General features: G+C 43.3%; 1 protein-coding gene across 23 annotated transcripts in view; it reads left to right on the top strand.

Moving 5' to 3' along the window:
* Positions 1-21,644, top strand: part of TNRC6B (trinucleotide repeat containing adaptor 6B) — a 249,989-nt gene that overhangs the window by 141,085 nt on the left and 87,260 nt on the right. For 2 of the 23 annotated variants that reach the window (XM_049627546.1, XM_049627547.1), the window contains one exon: positions 20,930-21,115. The exons of the other annotated variants lie outside the window; for them this stretch is intronic. The gene's annotated coding sequence lies outside the window, so the exon portion shown is untranslated. The remainder of the gene's footprint in view (positions 1-20,929; positions 21,116-21,644) is intronic. 23 annotated transcript variants of the gene reach the window in all.

The following is a 21,644-nucleotide window of genomic DNA, read 5'->3' on the forward strand; positions in this document are numbered from 1 at the left end:
CTGTTTTTTTCAATTGGTTGGCTTGTTCTCATAGGGAAAATTGTCAGTGTTTGTTGTGTTCAATGATACACGCCAAGTGCTTGGAAGAAGTTTAGTAAGTATTTGTAGCATCGTAGAACACAAAAATAATTAAATAAGTAGAGGTCGTTCATAGATTATTTGTTAACGTAAGGTGAGATCGTGTTTGTATTCATCAAAATTGAAAAGAATCCTTTGGTATTGACTAGAGGTCAAAAGATGACTGGTACTCTGAATATGCTGATTCTGTGACTAATATATTAAGAAAGAATTTACACGCAAAGCAGTAATGTAATCACCGAAAGCACAAGATTAGTCAGATGTTGGTGTGCCCACAGAAGTAGTAATAACCATCAACCTAGAAGCTTTAGGGTCTGAGTGAGGTCCATTACTTGAAAGTGAGTCATTAATTTGAAAATTGACATATAAACATTGAGAATATTTAAGTAATTGAGTAATTATCTGAAAATTACCATTGTAACAAACAGAAATAAGTAAATACCAGCTTTTGTGACATTCTTGGTTTACTATATGATTTAATTTTTTTAAAATATAATTATTAAAAGTGTTGGGTATTTATCACCTAGAAAGTATTTTCTTCTAAATTAATCAGAAAAGTAGTTTTGAATCCCTGAATGCAGTGTCAGTGCTATTTTGATTTGGAGAACCCGTGTGAATTTGGGCAGCCTAAGGGGATTTTGATTATTAGAAAATAATTATTCTTCTTGGATTCTGAAGTTAAGGTGGATTTTACTGTTCTCATCTACCACAATACAAGGGGACAATACAATAGTATTTAAGAAGTTAGGCAGTGCGGGGTGCCTGGGTGGCTCAGTTGGTTAAGCGTCCAACTATTGATCTCTGCTCAGATCACGATCTCCTGGTTCGTGGGATCAAACCCCACATCAGGCTCTGTGCTGATAGCACGGAGCCTGCTTAACATTCTCTCTCTCTCCCTCTCTGCCCCTCTCCCACTCACGCGCTCTCTCTCAAAATAAATAAAACTTAAAAAAAAAATTATGCAGTGGAGCCAAATACTGGTTTTTATTTCCAGAGCCACCTCGTTGGGTCCTCAGCTGTTCCCTCACCTGTAGAATGAGGTTAATAGAATTTACCTCAGAGGCGTGAGGATTACATATTTAGGGCAGTGTCCAACACATAATGAGCACTAAAATAGTAGATTAATATCATTATTAAAATGTCTGACTTCTGTATGAGATGGTCAGTCAAGAGGTTACTAGCCATGAATATATGACTAGGAACTATTTCTAAAGATCACCATTTCATCTTTTTTATGTTTAAGAGTAATAGTTGTTAGGGGTGCCTGGGTGACTCAGTTGGTTAAGTGTCTGACTCTTGGTTTCGGCTCAGGTAATGGTCTTGCAGTTCGTGGATCGAGCCCCACATTGGGATCTGCTCTGACAGTGTGGAGTCTTCTTGGGATTCTCTCTGCCCCTCCCCCTGCTTGTTCTTTCTCTCTCTCTGTCTCTGTCTCTCAAATAAAAAGAGAAGCAAAAAAAGAATCATAGTTGTTTTTGTTTTTTTAAGTATCATTAGAGTAGCAACAGAAAATGAAAGAATTTGGGGACTAAACCTAACAAGGCCTCCATGGGAGAAAATATTAGGAGACATTTAAATAAGACCTAAATAAGCATCGAGCTCTGTCATGACTTGGTAAGAAGGCTCAGTAATTTAAAGACGTCATTTCTGGGGCACCTAGCTGGCTCAGTTGGAATATCATGTGAGTCTTGATCTTGGGGCCGTGAGTTCAAGCCCCACCCACGTTGGGTGGAGAGATTACTTAAAAATAAAAAAAAACTTTAAAAAAGGATGAAAATGTCATTTCTCCTCAAATTGGCATTTAAATTCAAAGCAATTCCAATAAGAATCCCAGCTTTTCTTTCCTTTTTTTTAAGTGCCAGTAATTTCTTCTGAAACTTGATAAGCTGATTTACAATTTATACGGAAGAGGGAAGGACAGAAATAGCAAGAGGACTTACCCTACCCTGATTTAACACAGAGCTGTAGAAGTAAGGCAGTGTTGTAAAACTGCATGGATAGATCGGGAGTGGAAAGCCTAGATTCAGACCACATGTGTATGGAATCTGTGACAGCACCGGTCTTACCAATCAGTAGGGAAAGGTGACAGTTGACACTGCAGGTTAGCAGAGGAAAGGATGGACTCTTAAACAAAAGGTGCTGGGACACTCCATGGGATTGGATTAGTCTCTGGGGGTACCACAACAGAATTCCACAGGCTGGGTAACTTACAACATCAGAAATTTACACTCCCACATTCCTGGAGGCTGGGAGTCCAAAATCAAGGTGTTGGCAGAGTCAGGCTCTCTCTAGAAGGCAACAGGGAGAATCTTTCCTTGTCTCTTCCTAGCTTCTAGTGTTTGCTGGCAATACTTGGGGTTTCTTGGCGTGTAGCTGTAATGCTCCAATTTCTGCCTCCATTTTTACATGATCATTTTCCCTCTGTGTGTAAGGATCAAATCAGACACACTATATACAAAAATAAATACCAAATGGATTCATAGAAATATGGAAAGATTTAATACTTACAGAAACAAATATAGAATATTTATGATCTTGGGATGGGGATGTTTAAACATGATGCAAAAGCACAAATCATGAATGAAAATGTTGATGCATTCATATTTTTTATAATTAAGAACTTCATTAAATGACACTATAATGAAAGTGTCTACACTAAAGGGAAAATATTTTCAGTGCATAATATCAAGAAAGGATTTGTATCCAGAATTCATAAAGAACTCTTACAAATTGATAAGAAGAAGACCTAGTAGGAAAATAACATGAATTTCACAGTAGAAAAAAACCTAAATGGCCAATAAATGTTGGGGGGGGGGGTGCAACTTAATGAGTAATCAAGGAAATGCAAGTTAAACCACAATGAGATACCATTTTTTATTCCTCAAATTAGCAAAAATTAAAAGATTGGAAAATACCGTACCAAGAATTGGTGAGGATATGGGGCAACAGGAATTGTTATACTCTTCTGGTGAGAGCGTAAATTGTACTCATCACTTCGGAAAATAATGTAGCAATATGAGTGGAGGTGGAAAACATGGACAGTGTGACCCAGCAGTTCGAGTTGTCTTTAAGAACCTACGTCACTGAAGAACTCTTGTTACATATGTTTGTAAAGGAGGCGGGTACCCGATGTTACAGCGACAATTGTGTGCCGTCATTCAAATTGGAAACCTAACTGTCCATCAAAAGAAAGATGCATAAATATGTTGTGGTACGTTAACAGTGGAACTCTGTACAGCATTTCCATGAATGAACTGTAACACAACATAAATTAATTTCAGGGACATAGTATTGAGTGAGAAAAGCAAGTCACAGAAGAATAAAATAGTATGAATCCATTTATAAAAATGCATAAAACAAAAAATAGATTGTTTAGGCTCTAAAGCATTTTGTGGTAAAGCTAGGGGTTGACAGGCCTTTAGCTGAGGGGTGGTTAACTCATGGGGTAGGAAGGGGTGGGGTCATAGAGGGATACAAGGAGCTCTGGGTACTGGGAAGGTTTCATTCTTTAACTGAGTGGTGGGTACATGGGTGTTCTTTTGTGTGCACTAAATATTTAAGAATAAAAACTATTTAAAAATTATCCCCAGAAGTTTTATTGTTTTTAAGACTAGAAGAATAACAGAAATGTCAAGTCTTCATCCAAAAAGTAATTCAAGTACTAAATACTTATTTTTACATGTGTTTTGAATTCTTTGTAGATGAGAGATGCTTGAAACAGGGAGAAGGAAAAGGCAGGCCCAGGGATCTTTGTTTGTCCCATGACTTTGGCATTGGGAAAGCTTCTGCCGCTGCAGACGTGACATTGTGTCCGAAGAGCTGGCTAAAGGGGGGTTTGGTGGCATGTGAAAGCATATTCACATGTTTAGCACAGCAGCAACATTCCCAGCTCCTTTTCATTTTCTTTTTTCTTGGCATGTAAGTAATTGAGCCAGATGGAAAAATGTTTCTTTCCCACATTAGGTTCTCTTTAAACGTGTCAGCCATTTAATGTTTCTGTCCCTAATCTCCTATTGATAAGACTTCAAAATGTGAGTAGCTGACTAAGAGAGCCCCAGTTTATTGTAGTCTATGTTGATCGCAGCCTTCCTTTAGAGCATTCGCTTTCCCCCTAAGTTCTCAAGCACAGAGGCTTTAATGACAGCTTACGCTGGCCCCTCTCTATCCAAATCATATACTTAATAGAGAGTAATAACAAAATAAATAGACCCAGCTTTCCTTTCTTCCAGCCTGTTTGGACATGTAGCCCATCTGGCTGGCAATAGAAACAGCCCAAACCTTCATCTTACCAAAACAATCTGGAAAATTCAGCATTAAACAAAAGACAAAGAATAAATTAAGAACTTGGGCTTGGGCATCAGACAGACCTAGGTTTAAGACTCAGCTCTGCCACTTACTATGTGTAAAACTTAGTAATTTACTTAAAGTCTCTGAACCTCAGTTTTCTCACTTTAAAATGGGAATGATAATAGAACCCAAGGCATAAAGGATTGAAAGACTAATGCATGTAAAGTGCGTGTTTTGTCACTCTCGTTCTGGGCCTGGCCCTTATTTTCATATATAAAGCAGGGGCCTGGTACTCCTCCCTGCTTCCTGTCTGCCTCTCGGGTTTCACAGGGCATGTCCTCCTTCCCTGCCCTGTAACAAGTTCTGTGAGCATGGGCAAATCACAGAAATCTTTGAAATGGTTTCTTCGACTATAAAGCAGAGATGACAGTACCCATGTGACTGTTTTGCTGCACGGATCCGACAGTCAAGTGGGACATGACCGCGGGCATAAAGACGCCCTGTCCTCCGTGACATACTGTGGGGATGTAGATTCTGATCATTGTTCTCCCGAACTAACACCCAGCACTGTTCCCCACCCCCCACCCTGCAAGCCCATTAATGTTGTTTGCCGAACATACAGAGTTTTATCTTTATAAAATAGCTTTGAAGATGTGTGTCTTGGACAGTCTTTGCTTAAAAGTGGTAAGAGAGTTTGTGACTCCATCTTGCTTCCAGATTTACCGGGCACTACTAGCACTTTGGTCAAAATTATTTTCTCTAGCATTTGTCAGGCATTGCTTTCAGTGGTTAAAACAGGTAGATGAGTTGGACACTTCCTCAGTGTTCCTCTTTACTGCAGTTGAGGTGGTGTTAAAGTTGTAAATAAAGGCGAGGATTGGGAACTGTTGACATACTGTTGGTAACAAGCGTCCTTTTATATGCATCTGTCCTAGACGTTAACTCAATTATAAGGAAGATGTCATGGTTTTATACGCCATGATTTGCTAAGATTTATATCATCCTCGGACCTGTCCTTTGCCATCCTCTCCTCATGCTCCCTGGAGAAACTCAGTACTCCTCGGACCTGGTATTCTACCTTGGCACTTTAACACCGACTCCTGTTACGTCTCGACCTCTCCTCTGATATGTTTCCAAGCCCTTACTCAGCAGGTCTGTCTGGGCGCCTCAATGGGCACATGAGTTTTACCACATCCCAGACCGAGCTCATTCCCTGCGTTGTGCCTCCCCCAGCCCCAGACCTCTCTGTTCTTCCTCTTGGGTGCTCCCCTTTGATTGACAACCCAGTCTTTACCAGTGACCCTAGTCTAGGAACCTGGAAATCATCTCAGACCACAGTTTCTAAACCTTGGAACGGACACTTGACACTGGCTAATACTTTGTTTTGGGGGCCAGTCCCAGGCATTGTAGGGTGTTGAGTAGCATCCTTGGCCTGTACCCACTAGGTGCCAGTTGTACCCTGTGCCTTCAGTTGTGACAAATAGGTTTTCCTCACGTTCACAGATGTCCCCTGATGGGCAAAAACATCTCCTTTGATAATGACTGTCTCACCCATTTCTTTTTCTCTTGCCTTTCTCAGGTAGTCAGTCACCAAGCCCCCCCCCCCTTTTTTTTGTAACATTTATCTTTGAGAATTAGAGAGAGACAGAGCACGAGCATGGGAGGAGGAGAGAGAGAGGGAGACGCAGAGTCCAAAGCAGGTTCCAGGCTCTGAGCTGTCAGCACAGAGCCCGACGTGGGGCTCGAACCCACGAACCGTGAGATCATGACCTGACGTGGGGCTCGAACCCACGAACCGTGAGATCATGACCTGAGCTGAAGTCGGACACTTAACCGACTGAGCCACCCAGGCGCCCCATCACCAAGCACTTTGGATACTTCTCTACGAGTATCTTTCTGAGATTTCATCTTTCCTCTTTATTCTCACTGTGCAGGCCTTGGTTCAGGTGCATTTCTGGTGCCCAAACGATTTTGGTAGCACCACAAACACCACCCGTGTTGAGTACCTGACATTCATAAAGCAGCATGCTTGGTGCTTTACGTGTGTCCTATGTAATCCTTACCACAAACTTACTGTGGGTCTGAGTTGCAGGCAGCCTACACCAAGCGCACACCTTTAAACCGATAGAGGGACGGACCGGCCTGTGTACTAGGAAGCCTGGGGCCCCACCCTTCTCTGTACGTCTAGGCTGAGCTGGCTCGTGCTTTGCTTCAGTCTGGCAGCCAGAGGCCCTGGCAGTTCCAAGCCTGCCTTGTCCTCGTAGCCCCCTGTCCCAGAGAGGACGGCAGGAGGGTGTTGTCAGAACTCTGGCAGCTGTTCTCAGAAGAGGCTGGTCCCTCACCCCCGGCAAAATGGGGTACCCTCTTTCACACAAAGGAAACAGGGAGGGGAACCCGTGTCCAACGTGGTGTGCTGGGTAGAGCTGGCTGGGCTGACTCCGGAGCCTAAAGTCTTTCCCTTACCTTGCACTGCCTCCTGATTCACCTGTCCTCTTGTCCTCTCGTCCTCTCCTCCTGCCAGATAGCCTTCCTCCACGTGCAGGGAAGGCTAGCTCTGAAATGGAAATGTGGTTGTTCAGTTACTTTGCTTACTAGATTTCTTCAGCGCTTCCTCACCAAGATAAAGTCCAAATTTAGCCTGAAAGACAAAGCCTTTTGTGCCCCTGCTTATCTTAGACCCTTCTCCTGTCATTTTCTAGTTGTTCTTAAGGCTCCACCCACTCTCTGCCTCAGATTGTTCTGCTCCTGCACTGTCCTCAATCTGGCAGACTGGTCAAGATCACTGCGAAGCAGACCTGTGTTTGAAACTCAGCTCTGCCACCTACTAGCTCTGTGACCTTGGACCCTGCCTGGAACGCCCTCCTCACCTTGTCTCCCTAACTGAAGTCTGTTCTTTAACACTCTGAACATGGTCCTCTCTGGAGAGGCCTTGCTGGCTTCCTGATGCCTTCACCGTCTTAACCATTCCATTCTTAGCCTCTGCACCTACTGCTGTTGGCACTTTGATTAGTGTCCTTACTGCCAGCATGTATTATTTACTTAAAAGCATACCTTTGGGTACAGATTAGCTTGGAGTTTTTATGGCCTTTGGGTATGGACACAGGCCAAGGTTGTGGTCTCTGTATACCGGGTTTCTACATGCTTGCAACATGCATCAGCTTCCCTTGTGGCTGTGGCCTTGCTCCTGCCCATGTGCCTTGCCTTTCACCAGCTGGGTATTTTTCATTTCATTTAGAAATAGTCTCTTTTTGCGTCGCCTGGGTGGCTCAGTCGGTTAAGTGGCCAACTTTAGTTCAGGTCATGATCTTGCGGTTTATGGGTTCGAGCCCTGTGTCGGGCTCTGTGCTGGCAGCTCAGAGCCTGGAGCCTGCTTCAGATTCTGTGTCTCCCTCTCTCTCTGTCCCTCCCCTGCTTGCTCTCTGTCTGTCTGTCTGTCTGTCTCTCTCAAAAATAATATATTAACATTAAAAATTTTTTTTTAAATAAAAAGTCTCTTTTTAAAAATACTTATTTACTTTTGAGAGAGACAGAACACAGGCAGGGGAGGGGCAGAGAGAGAAGGAGACACAGAATCTGAAGGAGGCTCCAGGCTCTGAGCTGTCAGTGTATAGACCGAGGCAGGGCTCAGACTCAAACTGTGAGTTATGACCTGAGCCAAAGCACCCCTCATTTAAAAATAGTCTTAAGCAGTGCTGTCCAGTAGAACTTTCTCCAGTGATAGAAATATTCTGAGGGCGCCTGGGTGGCTCAGTTGGTTAAGCGTCTGACTCTTAATTTCTTCTCAGGTCATGATCTCACGGTTGTGACCTTGAGCCCCACGTTGGGCTCCATGCTGAGCATGGAGCCTGTTTGGGATTCTCTCTCTCTCCCTCTCTCTCCGCCCCTCAAAAAAAGAAAAGAAAAGTAATATTCTACATCTGTGCTATCCAGTGTGGTGCCCAGTAGCCACATGTGGCTTTTGAACATTTGACATGTGACTGGTATGACTGAGAAACTAATTTTCACATTTTATTTAATTTTAGTTCATTTAAATCGCCCCATGTGGCTAGTGGCCACCATATTGGACAGCTCGGGTCTTAACTGTTAATAATCGCTTAACCCTTCCTATTAAATGACACTGTGTCTTCTCTAGTTTGTAACTTCTGTTATTTTCCTCTTCTCTTTCATGGGTAACTTATATACTGCAATGTGTGCAGTGTCTAGAGTAATAAACTTGTGTTAAAATCAAATAAAGTACTTAAGGCCTGAACTCTACATTTAAAAATAGTTAAAACGGTTAAGTTTTATGTCACAGATAACTTATCACAATAAAAAGAGAGCACTCGCTTAGTGAGGGGACACGAAGCCTACAGTGAAGGGCATCACGGAGGTTTTGCCAAGCAGGCAGCACCCTGAGTATGAAAGGTATGAGCAGCGGTCCAGGGGAAGGAGGTGACGAGGAGCTGCCTGCCCTGGGTCTAGAGAGGCTGGCGACCAAGTGAGTGCCAGGCCTTGAAGAGGTCTGAATGGCAGGCTCCGGAAATGAGGCTTGGTCCGGAAAGTCATGGAGGGATTTTAAGCAAGCACTGGCATGTTTGGATTTTATTTTTATAAAAATCGCTTTGGCTGCTCTGTGAAAAATGTATCAGAGGATAGCAAAACTGGATCATGGGAGACATAATCAGGCTATAATAATACCAATCACAGTGATAATTATAGAAGCTAACATTCAGTGCTGCAGAGATTCAGGCGGAGAAGACGAGAGTGTGGGAATGCAACGGTCACACGACTAGTACTTGATAGGGTTATGGTGCCATCTCCTCCTTGAAAAATAAGATTTCCCGGGATACCTGGGTGGCTCAGTTGGTTAAGCGACTGACTTTAGCTCAGGTCGTGATCTCCTGGTTCATGAATTCGAGCCCCATGTCGGGCTCTGTGCTGACAGCTCAGGGCCTGGAGCCTGCTTCAGATTCTGTGTCTCCCATCTCTCTGCCCCTCCCCCGCCTCTCAAAAATAAAACATTTAAAAATTAAAAAAAAAAAAAAAGATTTCCTTATCTGGAAAGGTCTTTACCATTTTGCAGTGCACTACTGTATAAGAATAGCTAACCCAAAGCCAACTGAGATGCCATATTCTTTAATCACTCTTTAAATATGGAAGAAAACTCAATGTGACAAATAATGATAAAATAATAAATAAGGTCTTCGCCTTAAAAGTAATGCAGATCAGGGGCACCTGGGTGGCTTAGTTGGTTGAGCGTCTGACTCTTGATTTTGGCTCAGGTAATGATCCCAGGGTCGTGGGATCGATCTCCACATCAGGCTCCATGCTAAACATGGAGCCTGCTTGGGATTCTCTCTCTTCGGCTGCCCCTTCTCCCCCATGCGCACGTGTGTGCACTGTGTCTCTCAAATTAAAAAAACAAAACAAACAAACAAAAAAAACGCAGATTAGTATTAGTAGGGAAGAGAGGTGGCTGTGGCTATGAAAGGGCGTAGCACAGGATTCTTGTAACAGAACTGTTCCGTATCTTGACTGTGGCGTGATGGTCATACAAATCCACATGCGGCAAATGGCAGACAACTAAATACACACATAAATGAGTACATATGAAACTGGTAAAATCCGAGTAAGGTTGGTGGATTACATCAATGTGAATTTCCTGTTTGTGGCATTGTACTATAATCACGTAAGATTTGCCATTGGAGGAGAGTAGGGATCTCTGTGTATTTATTTCTTACAACTGCATGTGAATCTATAGTTATCTCCAAGTAAAAAGTTAAAACAAACAAAAAAATTAGGTAAAGCAGGTCCCTCTTAGAGCTCCTAGTTTTCCGTATCTGGTTTCTTCAGTCACAGTTTTCTACAGAAGTGACTTGTTTTGATTAAATTTGACATTTTGCTAAAGAATACTAAGCTGTTTTGTCAATTCTGAGATCTACATTTTCTTCTTCACCCTCTAATATCTTTGCAGTAAGGATGCATCTTAACAGTTCGTGGAGACTTGGCAGTCTCACTGGTGGCAGCTTTTCTTAGTGGCACCTAAAGTATTGGTGTGTCTTAGCAAAATCACTGGCATCCTGGATTTAATACCTTTGGTTAGTGAGTCATCCGGCTATGTTGGAAGGAACAGTGGCTGGTAAAGTTATGTTAGGCACTTTTTATGTGGTCTGTCAGTTATTAAGTGTGTGTTTTCTCAGCTTCAAGCTCAGCCTTCTGTGCTCTTTGTAATGTTGAAGCTGGGATCCTACCACCCACCTCTGGTTGCCCGCCTGGCTCTTTGTTAGGTATTGTGGGGGGTAGGGGGGACGGTGCAGAGAAGGAAGAAGGAGCCTGCGTCTTCCTGTCTGCTTCATCTTCCCCTGAGGGTCGCTTGAGCAATACTGCTTTGCTCCAACAGCAGCAGCAGTTCCTTCCCGTAGCAGCAGCTGAATCCATCTTCCAGTTTCCCCAGTACTTTCAGGACCAGCCTTATTGCACCCCCCGAGGTGCTGGCACCCCACCACAGCCCCCTCCCTACTCAGAGGTCCATGGCGGAACTTCTTCACTCGGTTCCCCAGCCTAGGACAGCACTGGTGTGCTCTCTCTCTGTCTCCCTCTTTTTGACTTGTCAGTGAGTTAATAATTTTATACCTGGTTAGCCATTCTTTATATTAAAGCCTCTCTGTTAAAGTAATGAGTGTGGTCTGTGGCCTGCATGGACCTTGACGATACTAGTGAAGTTAACAGAACCAGCAGTATGTGCATGGACTGCATCCGGGCTTCTCGTACATGCTCTGTTCTCTGCATCCAGTGACCTTGTTAAAATAGAAATCTAACATTCCCACTTGAACCCCGCAGCGGATTCCCATGCTCTGCGGACAAAGAAGAAACCTGTTCACAGGGCCTGCAGGGCTGTGGCTGGGTAGGCTCATTGCTACTCCTCCTCTCACACTTCACTTCCCTCGTCTTTGTGATCTGGCCACCCTGGCCGCATTTCAGTTCCTCAGCAGCCAGGTTTCTCCTACTTCGTAGCCTTTGCTGATGTGGTTCCCCCTGCTTAGACCACTTCCTCTTCCCACCCCCTTGTCCTTAGGCCTCCTTCCTTTAGCCTCAGTTTATAGGTAACTCCCTTGGGAACACCCCTCTCCCCCCTGACAGGTCTGCACCCCCAGCACATGCACACACAGTATCATGCCCCTCACAGCACTTACCACAGTCTCAGTGGATGTTTCTATGTGTTTCTCTCTAATGACTGTCTCTTTCCCCAATTACTCCATTAGCTTCATGAGGGCAGGACTAAGTCCATGTTGGGTTTTTTCTTTCTTTTTTAACTGCTGCGTCCTAAGTGCCTGGCACATTGTATGTGCTCAATAAATAGTTGCTGAATGAACAAGGATATTGTAAAATAAGTATTTGTCCAGTGTAGGAAGGGACCACTTGGGGATGTCTTAATGGTGAATCAGTTTTTATTATAAGCTAAAAATTTTTGAGAAAGCGAGTTCGATTACTATGAGTCTTGCTGTGAGTTAGGTTTACTTCAGTAAAAATACTGACAAGGAGCCAAACCCTGAGAAAAAAATTCACTTATTAAACTGGAAGCCATGGTATGTTAGATTGCTGCCTTCTGTGGTATTTGGATGAAAAACATACAAAAACCCTCTTGAAGCTTAATTCCTATTGTGGTTTCTGTATTAGCACCCCTTCCTTAAAAGACAAACATGAAGCTATCCCAGTTTCTTTCTTTGAGTTGCCATTAGTCCCAAATGGGAGATTTTGCTACCACATGAACATTCTAAAACTTTCTCTTCACTCACTACAGCGCCTTGTGTTTGACGGGCATAACTGTGCCTTTGCCTGCCTTTCTGCTAGGTCTGCTCAAGCTCTTGGTCGAATGGGGGAATCCTGCCTTAGCAAGGTGTGCCCTGCACATGTCCTTTCTGGGAGCCCATTAGCATACTCTGAAAATTCCTTCTGACTGTGAAAGCATTTCCTTTATTGCTTCTTGTCTTCCGTCACTGCATTATTGGCGTCTACCTTTTTGTAGTTAACAATAAAAAGTAGAGACTGTTTCTTGATACAGTTGTCCCACATGGTATTTTCCAAATTACTCTTTTGTTGAAATTGGATTTACTAATTCTTTAAACTTGCTCTAAAATGTTAGATGACGGGCTGACACCATCTAGCCCAATTTCTTCTCTCACAGGTGTGACCCAGAGCCAGGTGAGTGGCCTGCCCAGAGCTCTAGACCCGCTGCCTCATGTGGTCAGTGCTAGTGAGGACTGTGAACCCACCGTGTGTAAGGCAGTGTCAGGAAAGAATACCGATCCTTTGGAACTCACATCCAAATCATTGTTGCTTTAAGAAAGCAGACTGTAGTGGGGCGCCTGGGCGGCTCAGTCAGTTAAGCATCCGACTTCAGCTCAGGTTGTGATCTCACGATTTGTGGGTTCGAGCCCCACGCCAGGCTCTGCGTCGATGGTTCGGAGCCTGGAGCCTGCTTCAGATTCTGTCTCCCTCTCTCTGCCCCTCCCCCACTCACACTCTGTCTCTTTGTCTCTCTCTCAAAAATAAGCAAACATTAAAAGAAAGGAAGAAAGACTGCAGATATTGAGAAAAATGCCTTAGCACACTGTGAAAGTGCAGTGTGAAAGAGGAGTTCCCAAGCTGCCTGAGCCAAGAAAACATTACAGGAACAAGTACATAACCCTTCAAGATAACTGCTTTGAGGGGGACAAAACTTAACCCGTCTCAGTAAATCCTGGTATGATTGTTAAGATCTCAGGCTTATTTCTTTCTAATGTGGTTTGTAGTGTCATGGCCGCTATTTTCAGGGTGCTTATAACATTCTTAGAGACAGTGACCTAATTTAATAGCAATGTCTAAAATTCTATTACATAGTGCCTTATTGATCATTGATAGTGAAGAGTAGAATTCTGAGCAGCAGGGGTCATGCTGCCAGGAAAGCTTTTGTAGGCGGGTGACTTAAGTCAGCTGCGGGGTGCAGGTGCATGGGCATCTCATTCCTTTAACAAGCATTTATTGGATGCCATTCCTGGACCACGCATGGGTGGCACAGGGGAGTGCCAGAGAAAAGGCAGGAGGTGACAGTGGGTTCTGGTAAAAGGAATTGAAGGTTTATAAAGAGGGATGTGGTAGAGGAGACCGGGGTGTAAGTTGAAGCCACGTGAACAACAGGCTTTGGGAGCCAGGCTCAGAAGTGGAGGCTTGATCCTGACGGGTGGGGCAAGTTCGTTGTCGAAACTGGAATACTTTTGAGGAGCGGCAGGCTTGAAGCAGACCTCCAACGCCTCTGGGAAGCAGGCTCACCTGGCTTTTGAGTTTTCAGGCTGGTCTGGCCAGATGACATTACATGCACCCACAGAAGAATTAAATTGCTCTTAGGGGTTATCTGATTAAAAGCCAAATGAACTTTATTGTTCCAGTTACCCCACTGTGTAGAAAGTGTTTACCACTTCCTCTCCCTGGGAAACTAGGCTGAACCCCTTGAGGGCAGGGCCTGTGTCTGTCTGGTTCACCTCTGTATCCCCAGGGCCAGGATAACGGTTGGCACTTAGTAGGACAGTCAGTATTTGCTTAGCAACAAGACTAAGTGCCCTGGGCCTTCAGGAGGCCTTCCATTGGGTGTCACGGGAAGGGGCAGGAGGAAGTGGGACTTGAGCTGGGAAACTGCAGCTGGAGGGAAAGATACATGAAGGAGTGAGAAAGACATTTCTGGAGGTGATGCCTGGAGGATAACTTCAGCGGAGGACCAGGCCTGGGAACGTGGATGGGAGGCTAGAGGTTCTTTGATGGCAGTGGGAGGAAAGGAAGAGACCTGGATGTGGTGGCAGGTGCCATCCACTTTTGTGTTGTTTGGGCTCTCCACGGACTACCTCCCCTTCCCCCCTGCCCCGAGTAGTACCTCCTCTCCTAACTGCCATTCACCCTGCAGACCTGGGCTGAGTACATTGGTGTCGGGAGTGGCCACACAGGCCTTCTCACTGTGCCTTACACGCTCACCAAGTTGGTTTCCTGTGCCTTTCAGACTGGTTCTTCCCCCTCCGTAAATGGCTCCCCTGACACCCTACACCCCCCATGGCCTTCCCCCCCCCCCCCCCCCCACCATTCAGAGCTCAAATATCACCTCCTCAGAAGCCTTCTTCCTTCACCTTTTCCAAAAGAACCCATTCTCTGCCCTGTCCCATTACCCTGTCTACTTCTCTTCACGGGATCAATCACTACTAAAATCATATTACTTGTTAGTCTGCTGGTTTACTGCTTGTTTTCCCTTATTGGAGTAGAAGTACCATTTCTGTCTTTTTTTCCTGTATGCTGAGTTGAACTCACCAAGTTGTTCCCACCCTTTACCTTTCAGACTGGTTCTTATCCCCTGGCAGGTCAGTGCAGGGGAAAAAATACAGTTTATTACAGAGGGAGACCCTTTGTTTAAAAAAATATCTGTAACTTAACTAACTGTAAACTTAGGGACTTTATTAGCAACAAATCGTGATACAGCTTATAATCGATGCCATGGAGAAGCTGCCGCAGTAGGAGTACAGCACGTCCTAGCTTGAGTGCTCTGGCCTCCTTGCCCTGTGCCTCTAAACTGGCTACTTGTGGGTGATGGAATGTGTAGTAGGGAATCCTTATTGAAGGATGCTCAAATTCTTTTTTTTTTTTTTTTTTTAATTTTTTTAAGTTTATTCATTTTTGAGAGAGAGAGAGAGAGAGTGTGTGAGCAGGGGAGGGACAGAGAGAGAGAGAGAGAGAGGGAGACACAGAATCCAAAGCAGGCTCCAGGCTCTGAGCTGTCAGCATAGAGCCGACGCAGGGAGGGAACTCACAAACTGCGAGATCATGACCTGAGCCGAAGTCGGATGCTCAGCCGACAGAGCTACCCAAGCGCCCAAGGATGTCCAAATTCTTGATAGCTGTGGACAGGCCACAGGGGTCTTGGAGCCCAAGCCAGCATCCTGAGTAGGACCAGGAGCTAGGATTTAGAGTATGACAGTGGGTATGTGTTAGAAGTGGTTTGAGGGAGGGGTGGAGGTTTGAGCCCCCTCCCCTTCCCACCCCCACCTACTGGGGAGCCTTTGTCACTCTGTTAGCTTTAGAGTGACTTAGAAGAGGGAGGGAGAGACTCTGAATCTACGCTGCTTGAGGCAGAGAGTGATTTTTGTGAGTGTGTGTGCACACAACTTATTGTTCAAGTGTTTGCTTAAATCATTTTATCTTCTTGGAATTTTTTTTTTTTTTACCTTTTGGTTAGTACCTTGAAGGCTTAGTTGTGGTGCTCAGTGTTTCATGTCCCTTCTCCTTTCATCTTTTTTTTTTTTTTTTTAAGCAAAAGATGCATATGTAACAGTGCAAAGCTTAATTGTGGAAACCCCAAGTTGGTCAAAAGAATTGGCAGGCATTGTGAACACACTCTCTTTCTTCACTTTCCCTTCCCTTTTAAAGGCTTTGTTTTAGGAAAAGGGAAATTGGTGTGTTTGGAGAGCAGTTGTTAGCTTTCAAGACTGGACTCGTTGGTCTAATTTGGTAAAGGCCTGCAGCGTGTCAAATAAAATGAATGAAAAAGGTGAAGCTAAGGCAGGCACGTAGGGGAAAGCAAACTGTAAATTTTAACTCAAAAGCCCCACCTAATACGCTTTTAGCAAAAAGGCCTGGCTGGTTCTGGGAAGCTTTAGGTTTCCTGATGATGGCAGCATCCCTCTAAGGTATCCCATTTCCTGCCCTTCCCACCTCACGCACCCCCTGGTTCTGTTGATACCTGTAGCATTCTGTCTTGTGTGCTAGAAGATTCTAGGTCTTCCACCATTCCCTGTGGCACAGCACAGCATGTAGTTTCCTTTTGTCAGGATGTTGTTTCCTTCTCTTAAGTGTGTGGACTATTTGATAGGAGTTCTTACCCGTATTCCTAAGTCAGGTCTCTAGTATCCTGCCCATGTTTCCAGAGACATGTTCCTGTACCAGCTGAGCGCTTAGGAAGGATATAAATGCAAACTCATTTTAGTTGCTAGTTTTCTCTTGAAGGTAGTACAATTAAGTGAAGATTTGACTAACTTCTTACCCTGTTTATCGACTCCTCCTGTCTACTTTCCTGTTGCCCCTCGCTCTAGGGTTCCCACTGGACATTCTGCCCAAAACCGTCCATACTTTAGGTGTCCTGTGTGTTAGAATTAGATGGTTGCTTGGTGAGTGTGGAGTCCATACAAGGGGTGTTTTAATGGAAGGATTTCAATGGCTAGTGTCCTGAAGTTAAGGTGTCCTGGCCTGTCCATCTCTCTTTCCATTTTAAAGTGTAGCCAGGAGGCAGGATGACTCATTGCTAATAATTCGGGCACTTTCAGCCCCCAGGAGAAGTAGAGAAAATAAATTTTTGCCCTTTGGAATCTCCCCTGACCACCTCTCTTGTGTGTCGTCACACCATCTCATAGCCCCTCACAGAGGTACAATTAGGGAGCCCCTGAAACCTCCTAGTTGTCATTTGCAGCTTGTGTCTGAGAAGAGTTTTGTTCTACTGTCATGGCTGATCTGGACAGCCTGCGTCTCCGTGTGGGGTGGGCCGTACAGTTTCCTCTGTGCCACACCAAACGCACAGACGTCAGGAGTAAGGAAGAGGTTTAGAGAGAATGGGGAGCTGACCCAGGGGAAATTTCTTGGCTCTTTGAAGGCCTTGATTGGAGTCAAAGAAAGGGAGGGGATTTGTGCTCCAGCTGTGGGAGCATGTGGGCCAGAGCACAGAGAGGAATGAGGCCTGTCTAGGGATTTGAGGGTTCTCACAGAGGGATCTCCTTTGGTGACCCTGAACAGTGATCTTCTGAACTGAGGGTAGCATCACTGCCTTGACCACTCATTTGACTTCCAGATCCATTTCATATTGCTTATTCAAATCAAATAGATTATTGGAATTTAAAAAAATATCTTTAAGTAATTTCTACACCCAACATTGGGCTCGAACTCACAACCCTGAGATCAAGAGTTGCATGCTCCACCAACCAAGCCAGCCATGTACCACAATTATTAGGTTTTTTTAAATTTAAACTCTTTATTTTGAAATAATTGTAGAATCACATGCTAAATAACATGCTCACATGTTATTGTAAAAATAACATGCTAAAAAAAGGAAGCAGGCGGGGCGCCTGGGTGGCTCAGTCAGTCCAACTTCAGCTCAGGTCATGATCTCCTGGTTCGTGGGTTCAAGCCCTGCATCAGGCTCCGTGCTGACAGCTCGTAGCCTGGAGCCTGCTTCGTGGATTCTGTGTCTTCATCTCTCTCTCTGCCCCTCCTCCATTCATACTCTGTCCCTCTCTCTAAATAAAAAACGTTAAAAAAATTTGTTTTAATTGTAAAAGAAAAAAAAAAGGAAGCAGGCAAACCAAGAAATAGACTCTTAACTATAGAGAACACACGGATAGTCACCAGATGAGAGCTAGATGGGGGGATGGGAGAAATAGGTGATGGGGATTAAGGAGTGCACTCATGACAACCATTGGCTGATGTATGAACTGTTGAATCACTATATCATACACCTGAAACTAACACTACACTGTGTGTTAACTAACTGGAATTTAAATAAAAACTAAAGAAAAAAATGGTTGTAAGAAATAATCTTGTGTATCTTGTCCTGTTTCCCCTGTTGCTAACATCTTGCTGTGTGACCTTGTTTAAAAATTGAATTATCTGGTCAAAAAGAGTATACGGTCATCTTAAAACCACCCAGCTTTCCCTTCTCAGACACATCAGTATTACTCATTTTTTATGTTTCCTTCCAGGGAATCTCTATTCATACACATATGGTAGCATCAAGTGCACTTCTTTGTATCTTGCTTTTTAAATTTAACAACATACCTTGAAGGTCTATTTTCATTAGTACATAAGAAACTTCCTTTTATATATGCAATTATAATCTAAGCTTGTGTGGATAACCTGTAATTTATTTAACCAATCTCCTAATTGATGGACTGTTTCCAATCTTTTGCCATTACAAACATGTTGCAACGAATATCCTTTACATATATAATTTCCCTCATGTGTAATTACTTTCCTGTGATATGTTCCTAGAAGTGAGGTTGCTGGGTCAAAACCTATGTACACTTTAATTTTGATAGGTCAAATGGTTCTCTCTGAGATTGTACCAGCTTATACTCCAACCAACCCTGTATGTGAATGCCTTTTTCCCTGACACCTTTGAGAGTACAGTGTTTTTACTAAATTTTGTCAGTGACACTTTGGTAAGTGAAAAGTAGTCTCTCAGTATTAGTTTTAATATACTGTTCCCTTGTAAGGAATGTAGTAGATCATCTTTTCATAAGTTTTAGAACTTTTTATCTCCTCTGTGAACTGTTCATTTCCTTCATCCACTTTTCTATTGGATTGTTGGTCTTTTCCTTATTGATTTGTAGAAGCTCTTTCTGGAATCTAGCCTTATGTGCTATAGGTTGCTGATATCTTTTTCTCAACAAATACTAGTTTGTTCTTGGTGGATTTATCATATTAATCGTTTTAAAGTTTTTATATATCTGTATTTTATACAAATATAGCAATTGTTTATGGATTCTGAGTATGTATCTTAGTTAGAAAGTCTTTGGGGGCACCTGGCTGATTCAGTTGGTAGAGCGTGCAACTCTTGATCTTGGGACTCCGAGTTCAGGCCCCACATTAGGTGGGGCCTACATTACTTACAATCTTAAGAGAAAAAAAAAAAAAAGAAAGGCTTTGTTCATTCTAATTCTGAAAAGAAAAATTCACCACAATCTCTTAAAGTGCTTTAGCTGTTCCCTTCCTTCCTTCCTTCCTTCCTTTCTTTACATTTAAATCTTTTCTCTGTCTGGACTTTAGTTTCATTTAAGGTTTGAGGTATGGGTCTAATTTTATAGAGAGTCGGGGTGGCTCCTGAGGACCTTCTCAGAAATGATGACCTCTTTGAATTACCCATAGCGCTTCTCTGGTGCTTTATGCATCATAGTTGCTTGATGTGGAGGAGAAAGAGGACACCAGTGCAGAAGCAGCAGCAGCAACAGCAGCCCATGGGCTGGGTATTGTTATGTGTTTTCCACCCACATTCTCTAATCAGCACAGCTTTTCTTCAAGATAGGTAGCGTACCCCCATTTTATAGATACGAAAACTGACTTAGAGGCCAGATAATTTGCCCAGGTTCCTGCCATTAGTGTCTGAGACCCAAGATACATACAGTTGATTTGAAAATTGCCAGACTCCAAAGTCTGTGCTCTTTACCAGACAGCCTTGGCAGAAGGCTCTGCTTGTTGTAATTTACCATGCTTGATATGGAATTGTAGGAGGTGGAATCAAAAGAACTTTGAAGAAGTTGTTGGAAACTGAAGGTCCTAAAACACAAAGGAATACAGAACTCTACCGCATGCATCCGTTCACACCCACTCGACTCCACTTACATATAGAAAGTGTAATTCTTCACTATAAGGAGAAGAAAGATCTTGATACCTTAAGAGAAATTTAAGTATTCTCTCAGAGAAATAGGATATTTACACATAGCTATTACTGAGATTATCTATTAAAGATCACAATGGTAGATCATTCTCTAAAAATTTCCCTCCGGTTACGTAAATTAGGTACAAACCTAATTTAATACACCATCTTAAGTGGAGTCAGGCATTCTGTATTTGATCCTGAAAAATTAGACACAGGTCAGTGTTGGCTTGGTTGTTACCAAAATATAAATCCTATTTTAAATTTTGAGTCATTTTTGCACTGGGGTTTAATTTTAGTTGAAAAATTAGGTCACGTAAGTTCATGAGTTAGCTTTACACTTAGTTGGTTACTTATTAACCTTTAACATGCTTATCTTTCACAAATACACATTTCCTCAAGGTAATTCAGTGATTATCTTTCAGCTTGCTAAATTTAAGTGACAACTGCTAGCACACAAGAACACGACTTTCCATTTTGACTATTCTGAAAATAGAGCACAAATTAAGAGCATTGAGAAGTAGGGTACGACTGTCACCTGTGGAATCCTGAATTCAGAGTTGATTTCCTTCTCTGCTAATTTTCTCAATACCAAGATAAGTGTCACAAATAGCACCCTTTCTCAGAGGATTTCCAGAATTAGAGTAACAGGCACCAGCTTAATAGAATGGTAGTGATGCAGTATAATCAGGAAGCGTATACACTGCCTAGTTCCCTTGCTCTTTGCAGTAGCTACTGTATGATCTCTGAGGAAAGTTCATGTCTTTTCTAAAATGCTTGTTGTTGTTGTTGTTGTTGTTTTTCTTAAGGCAGAGATCTACAAATGAGTGCAAAAATCACTTTCCTGGGGGGGGCGGGGCTGCATTATGACCACACCCCTAACGCCCCTCCTACCTTGTCAGCATGGGATATACATCAGCCTTAGGCATGGTTAGAGGAGAGGCAAATGTTTCATTGTTTGAATTCTCTTTTGATTCCTTAAAGTTGAGTAATAATGCTCTTGAAAATTTTCATTTAGCCGTATTTCTTATGTGTGCGACGTAGCCATGAGAGAGAAAGTGGTTTGGTCAGTGAGAAAGGAGGGTCCAGAGCCTAAGGATAATGGCTCCCAGTTGAGGGCACACATGATCCAATTCCCTTCCCCTGTTTCAGTGGCAGCAAACCTCCCAGAACCTTCCAGAACCTGCTATACCATCTCCTTTGGGAGTGCACACATGGGATCTGAACCTCAGACCAAGGCTTCCAAGTCAGCATCTTCAAAGATGAGGCCCTGGTGTGGATGGACATGTTTAGAGCATGTGAAGCATTTTGATGTCCTAGCCACTGAGTTAGTCCTTGGTCAGTTTAGATACCACGTACTCTTAACAGTCATATGTCACACTTCAATTGCTTTAAAACTGCCTTTAAAAATTTTTTTTTTAATGATTATGTATTTTTGAAGGAAAGAGAGAGCGTGAGCAAGGGAGGGGCAGAGAGAGAGGGAGACACAGAATCCGAAACGGGCTCCAGGCTCTGAGCCATCAACACAGAGCCCGACGTGGGGCTCAAACTCACAAACCGTGAGATCATGACCTGAGCTGAAGTTGGTCGCTTAACTGACTGAGCCACCCAGGCGCCCCTAAAACTGCCTTTTAATGGAGTGTCAGCTTACTGTAATTTTGGTTGAATTGTTAACAATCTTACTGATTTCAAAGGTCAGTTACATATTTATTCTTTTAATAATATAATTGTGTTGGACCATGCATGGAAGCAGGCAGAGAAAGGGAAAAACAACATAAAAATAAAAGCACCTAAATGTTTATGAACATAGCCCCACTTATCTGCTGTTAATAAGTTGTCAGGTCTTCTAAACACGTGTGCCTCACAA

Source organism: Panthera uncia, chromosome B4, assembly GCF_023721935.1.
Source record: "Panthera uncia isolate 11264 chromosome B4, Puncia_PCG_1.0, whole genome shotgun sequence".
In the NCBI taxonomy this organism is placed as follows: Eukaryota; Metazoa; Chordata; class Mammalia; order Carnivora; family Felidae; genus Panthera; species Panthera uncia.